This window comes from Calonectris borealis, chromosome 1, assembly GCF_964195595.1.
Source record: "Calonectris borealis chromosome 1, bCalBor7.hap1.2, whole genome shotgun sequence".
Lineage (NCBI taxonomy): Eukaryota > Metazoa > Chordata > Aves > Procellariiformes > Procellariidae > Calonectris > Calonectris borealis.
In genome coordinates, this window is record NC_134312.1 from 72,362,064 (window position 1) to 72,369,413 (window position 7,350).

Sequence of the window (7,350 nt, forward strand, 5' to 3'; positions counted from 1 at the left end):
ATAATGCTTCTTGTTATTACTTCCAAATATATCCATCTAGGAGTAGGGGGGAAAGGAAATAGAGATTAAATTTCACTCCTTGTACATCATAGCACTCTCTGGGCAAAAACTGTCACAAAGAAACCCAGGGTACAGTCACTCGCCAGGCCTTACTCTCTGCACTGCTGTGAAACTTGCTCTGAACTGATCAGTAGGCTGGACATGTTCACCTTGCCGTACTCTCCCGCTTTGCCAGCTCCTAAAAGGGGAAGAAAATGCATGAACTCTAACCTCACCTTCTCTTTCTGCTGCTATTTCTCTGCTGAGAAAGCAAGCAGGGAATAGTGAGTGCTTACAGAACCTGTGGATGTGATTTGATGCTATATAGGATGTACAGCTGAAAAGTCTCCACTTGTCTTTGGGGAAAGGCCAGTAGTAATCAAGGCTCAGAAGTTTTAATGTAAGAATATATTAAAAGCAATTATTCTAATTGTAGGTTACCTTCACAAACTGAAAATATGTGACCTTTATTTCAGTTGCTCTTTTGTGATTAAGGATTGCTTATGCTCTTGTTGTTTGTGCAAGCAGAAAGCCACCTTCCCTTAAAATATCAAAAAAGTGCTTGTATGTTGACTAACTGACATAATTAACTCTCATTCTCCCTCAGGCTTAGAATATTGCAATTTGACTTACTTTGGCCTTGTGAGCCAGAAAGTACAGGGGAGTGTGAGGAAATCCTTAGAAATCTCCAGAAAGTCATCTCGATTTTTTTTGCTTGTAAATATCTGGGGGACAGGAGTTTTCATCTTTAACAGGACTTGAATAATTAAATCATGATTTTAAACTAAAGGCTGAAAAGTTGGTACCCGTGCACATTTTGGAATCAACATAGGGAAGGAAGAAATTCAGTAATTCCAACAGATGATACCCCAGAAGTCAATCCTTTGTTATTGAATTTCAGCCAGTCACCAAACCTTTTGAACTACAGCCTTCAAAATGTTGTATACTCACTTATTATGGACAGTCAAGTATCAAATAAGAAGAAGAATAATTGATTTCCTGTTACGCTGGTTTTGGCTGGGATAGAGTTAATTTTCTTCATGGTAGCTAGTATGGGGCTATGTTTTGGATTTGTGCTGAAAACAGTGTTGATAATACAGGGATGTTTTAGTTACTGCTGAGCAGTGCTTACACAGAGTCAAGGCCTTTTCTGCTCCACACACCACCCCACCAGCAAGGAGTCTCAGGGTGCATAAGAAGTTGAGAGGGGACACAGCTGGGACAGCTGACCCCAACTGACCAAAGGGATATTCCATACCATATGATGTCATGCTCAGCATGTAAAGCTGGGGGAAGAAGAAGGAAGGGGGGGACATTCAGAGTGGTGGCGTTTGTCTTCCCAAGCAACCGCTATGCATGATGGAGCCCGGCTTTCCTGGAGATGGCTGAACACCTGCCTGCCGATGGGAAGCAGTGAATGAATTCCTTATTTTGCTTTGCTTGCGTGTGTGGCTTTTGCTTTACCTGTTAAACTGTCTTTGTCTCAACCCATGAGTTTTCTCGCTTTTACTCTTCTGATTCTCTCCCCCCTCCCACCAGGGGAGTGGGGAGTGAGCAAGCAGCTGTGTGGTGCTTAGTTGCCAGCTGGGGTTAAACCACGACACCTGTCCTTAAGGTTACCAAAAGCAATGAAAAATTTATGAATGTCTTTCATCAACTTTTCAATTTGTCAGTTCCCAGGGGTTCCTATCCAGAGTATTTTATCTAACACTGCTGTCAAAGTGGTGAATGAGTCTCCACTATTCATAAGGCAGGTGACATCACACTATTCTGAACACTGAACAAAAGGTTGAAGCAGAGCCCTAATCTTAATCGTTTTTGTCTACCCAGCTCCTTTTACAGCATCTCTGTGTTGTGAATCACAGTAGATTTAGTTTGCAGATCTTTGCTCACCAACAATAGTTCAAAATGCAATTTCACTTTGAGATATAAATACAGAGGAAATCCACAATAAAGTTAATTAAAAAAACAAAATTAGTTATATGAGTTATCCCTTTTGAGTTCAAATTATATTTATGACACAGCAATTGTTCACTCACGTTTGGTTTTCTTGAAAAACTTGCCTTTATTCCAGTCTTTGTTGAGAGATCCCCAGATGTGTTGTAGTGTTGTGATATATTTACCTGTTTGAAGTCTTGTTTGTTGTGGTTAGTCATCAAGAACTCACTTGTTGAGAAATGTACTCTGTTTCCCTTATGTCCCTGTCTAGACGACCATAATTCATATGATCAGAAGGTTCATTTCTGCTTGAGAGAAGCTATCTCCATTTTTTTGCTGATGTAAATCACATTTGTGTCAAACTCAGACATCTTAGAAGTATTCTAGTTCTCTTCCCTGTGTCTTTCTGACTCAGTCAGATTGTATCCTAGTAAATTTATTGTCTTCTCTAATTTCTTTATGGAGTGTCATATTTATTTAAATAAGAATCTCTCAGTTTTTCAAGGAAATATGGCTGGATGATTGTATGCATTGATTCTCTCGTACCATCAACCCCATAATACATTACACTGTATAGATGCAATTGCTCTACTCTATTCTCTCTTTCACTCCCCTAATTAATGGGACATTATCCTAAAATTTGTAATTAGTCATTTTATTCACTCAGTTTTATATCAGGAATGGTCTGTTTTTCCCTTGTATCACCAGCCAGAAGTGCATAGGACTTCTAAACCAGACAGTATAGGAATGCACTGCTGGCTGATTTCCCCAAGCAGAAAGAATAACACATCTAACTCAGAACGTCCTCAGACATCATTTGCATTTGGACAAACATTCATCAACAAACCACAAACAGTTCAACATCCAATAGCTACTTTGCTGTAACCCATAGGCTCCTGCTAGAGTCTCCCAGGTCCCAATAGCTCTTCTCCAATTCTACTACCTCCACCTCTCCATATGAAGCAACTTTATGGAATTGATTTCTTTGAATAAGTTCTGCCATCCTTAACAGGAGCTGCATACTATGATCTGATTGATCATAAAACTCCTCCACAGGGTCCAAGCTTCTGTTCTTAACACCATCTCAAAAATTGGCTGCCAGGCATGTCTTTGTCAGAAAGTTGAATAGCTGTTTAACAAGGTGTTAAGGGTAACACACATTTTAATATTTCCTATTTCAAGCTATATTTTCATATTTTTGAATCTTTAACATAGATGAAGAAGATGTATCTGATTGCTCTCTCATAGACAAATTCAATAAACATCAAGGAATGGAAAGCTATTCTATTTTTCCTTATCACCTCAGCACCTTTATACAGAAATACTTTACATTTTTTTAACAAAGATAGTGTAAGAATGAATATTTTCCTGGAACCAAATTTACAGTGATAACTTTCTGAGATATGAAGAAAATTAATGTAAGCTGATGGACAAGATGGGATGTGGAACATTATGTATTTTGCCTCATGGCTACTGTCTGTAGGGCTGCTAGTAATACTTCACTGATGAAAATACTATATATATTGAAAATAGTCTTTGGATAGACAGCTACAAGACAGCACTATATCGGGAACTGTGAAACAAATGTTATGGGTTTTGTAATAGGTGTAACTGGGATTGATTTGGGATTGAAGAGTGCTGGCAAGCTAATTTGCAAACACAGATGTGGAGGCAGACATATTATATGTATCCTGAACAGATCTGCTATGCCATTCTGTACAGAATTATTCTGGGTATAAGTATTTGATAGAGCAGTAAAGCAAACTGACGCCTAAAATTAGGTAATATGATTCTTTTTTGAAGGTGGCTGGCAAAAAAAGCTGGTTTGCTGAATAGTTTACCTCAAATTTGTTAGAAAGTGCTTAGCAATAGTTACCTGCAAAATGAGTATGTGTACTAAAATATGCTATTCCCTTGTCAATGTAGTTTAGAATTTTTTGAAAGACAGTATTTTGTTTGTGTCTTGTAAGACCCTCAGACTTATTTTACAATGCTGCACACTCTCACAATCAAAGTAACCACAAATTCAACCTCCAAAACCATTCTCATTCAGCTGGCATTTCTGCTCAACAGACTCATTACTTATCATAATTCATGTAGGCTTGTCTTCATATATGAAAAATGGTAAAAAGCAAGGAAATATGGTTTATATCCACCAAAAGTTTCTAATCAAATTTTTAGATATGAACGTTTAAACAGCAATAGCTGTTGTGGACTTCAAGTTGATTTGCAAGGGTAAGAGGACAGATTATACATCAGTTTAACAAACAGCAGATCAGATTAATTACAATGACCTCATCAGCATGAGAGAGACCAAAATTTAGTCTTATATCTAATACACAAATTTAAACAGGTGACCATAAGTCTACTGTATTATATAAGGAAATGGAAGCTTATATGTCAGGGAAAAAGGTCTTCACTTTTCTGTTTTTTAACAAAAGGGCAGTATTTTCTGTAGCAATTTACCTAGGTTTAAATCCACAATAATTACCAAAAGCGGATCATAAAACTTTGCTAGAAATTGGTATATGTCGTGTTTCACCTTGGTTTCTTTATCAGTTGGTATATCTGCATTCAACTTTGGGGACCTAAAGATTTTCATAGATGAGAGAAGCTTCAGCCCTATGGCAGCCAATGAAATAAAAAAAAAGAACTCCATAAATTTCAGCTATGACGCAAATCATTCCTTTTCAGAATAGCTGACTGTCAAGGTTATGGTAATATCTATCAATTCAATCTCTTCTGAAAGGTACTCATGGAGAATGATTTAAATCTTGATTTTAAATCACATGCTGTCACATAAATGCTGTATTTGTGTGGTGGGAAACTTACATGTCTATGGGACTTCTCTGCAGAATACTGCATCCTATCAATCCTTGAATTTGATTCATGATGAATCTAATCTGCTCTCAAGTACTCATATAAAATCCCACTGACTTCCAAGTTTGGCACACAATGTACTGAAATTTTTGAAAAGGCATATAAAATTAGTCTCCCATTACTTTTATGTCAGTGAATTAATGTACATTGAGCACACAAGTTTGTACTTTAAAATGGACTCCATGGACAGCACAATAAATGGAAGATCTGGATTTCCAAACATTTCCTAAATTACTTGCTGATTTCTTTTTGTTGTGTTCTGCTCCACAAGTTTGGTGTTTATGTAGTTTGTAAAAAAGTCATGTGTTGATATTGCATTAGAAATTAGTACCTTTCTGTAATCCCTGTTTTAGCTAACCTAAATTTGAGATCACAAATTTGGGTCTGTGGAATCTCAGGGCAGAAGAGCAGAAGGTACAGGGGAGCAACCAGCAACTGTTTCAGTACAAAGAATTGTTTCATTCTTTATATGAAGATTAAGGTTAGCTAAAACATATTGATGCAGTATTGAATGCTGCTTAAAGCATTATTTTAGATATTATTTATGTTTGAAAAATATTTTAAAAATCTCATTTAATCAACACGATCACAATGTATAAAACTAATCAACCCAATCATGACATATAAAACTTGCATACTGGATCTGCAGAGCATTTTACAAATACTGTCATTCTGCAGATGCTCTGCAGATCCAGTATGCAAGTTTTGGGGAGAGTTTATCAAGTGTAAATGTAAGAGTTTTGTTTAAGTTTGCTCTCTCTCTTCCCTGGGTTTCCTACTTCATACATCTTTTTTTTTACATTTTCTCTTTTATGGCTCTGAGCTGTGTTTTTGATGATAGCGTCAAATCTGAGGCCTATTTAAAGTTGTTTCAGTTTAAATGCATAAAAGTAAATAATTTCCAGTTATGTAATTATTGTCACTCCAAATAGCTGTGTCTTTGTGATTTGCTTTTTAACTACTGTCACTTTTCAGTGACTACCAGGCATTCAAATACCGGCAGTCTGGCTGAGAGCCATCATTACCAAATCAAAGCAGATGTATCTGTATGTGTATTTTTTCTTCTCAGTCCTCAGAGTTCCCTGTACTGCTGCTACCTTAGCTTTTGACTCCTGCCAAAATGTTAGTCTGCCCAGTAGCAGACATTATTTTGGCTCAATATTGAGATTTTTTAGCAAATACATTCCTAATATTAGGGACAGAAAAATGGTGTCTACAATGGTTTTATATAGCTTTCAAGAAAGTCCAGTGGCAAAGCCATGATTAAGGTGAATTTGTGTGAGTCATGTTCTGGAGAGGTCACCCTTATTCCTGTTCCCTGGATTTTTCCCTGTGCCAAGGAGCCTTCCTCTTCCAGGTGCGGTCTCATCCTCAAGTGAGGAACGATAGCAGATTTGCCCTCAGCAAATATTGCTGTTTCCCACTAGAATATAGTTGTTGGCAGTTAGATTTCTTTGACTATTACACACAATTTTCTTACAAAACTATTTTTTCCTTGTTTAGTAGGAATTGTCAATGAGTAAATACTATGATTAAGAGTTCTTGAAGTGAGATGTATGAGATGTGATTTAATAACTGCTTCACTAGAGACTAGGAAATGACCCACATTCTTTGGGCCACAGCTCTCTGTCTGTTGAATGAGGATGAAATAGCCTCTTTCTTTTAACCTTTTGTCATCTGTTTAGATTGTAAGCCCCTTGGGATGCAGGCGGTGCTTTGCAAAGCATAGGTCCTCATTTCGATTGAAGAACCTTCAGGACTGAATTCATTACAAGAGTCAGGAAGAGTAAGGACAGATATTAAGCAGATTAAACATTGCAGAAGCGTCAGTTGCTGAAAGGGCAAAAGATTTCTAATAGCCAATTTTCACTGAAGAAACAAGGGGAAGAAGAGCATGTTTCTATGCAATCATACCTACTCATTAACTCAGTAATAATCTGATCTTTGGCTAGTGAACTCCTTGCATTTCAGATCTGGATTTTATTTAGCTGAGGCTACAGTCATTATCAAGACTCATTCCTCTCTCTCCAGCTTATTTTTTTAAGTTCATTGTACTGATAAGCCTAAAATAGGTTAATTTTTGCATCCTTCTATGGCCTTCATGCACTAAGGGCATCAAATTTTTGTCACTACTTTATTTCCTACTATAAATGCTGACATCTGGAGTATGTAGATCACCAATGTGTTTATTTCTTAAATTGCCTGAAACATACAGTTTTGCAATAAAAGACAGAGATGCAAAAAAAAACCCCATCCTGATATTTTGGGAAGACATATAAAAAACCCAAACCCAACTTAGGGCATTATTTACTTTAATAGAAGATAAAAATGTGCAATGAAACTCTAGGTTTGTTTTTGCTTAAATCTTTTTCTGGTTCTGTTGTCCCCAGCTGCTCTCAACAAATAGTGTCTACAAATTAAAGTGTCTTATTCTGGAATATGGAATAAGGTTCATTGTACAGTGAGACAGAATGGAAGAATCTGGAACTTTAT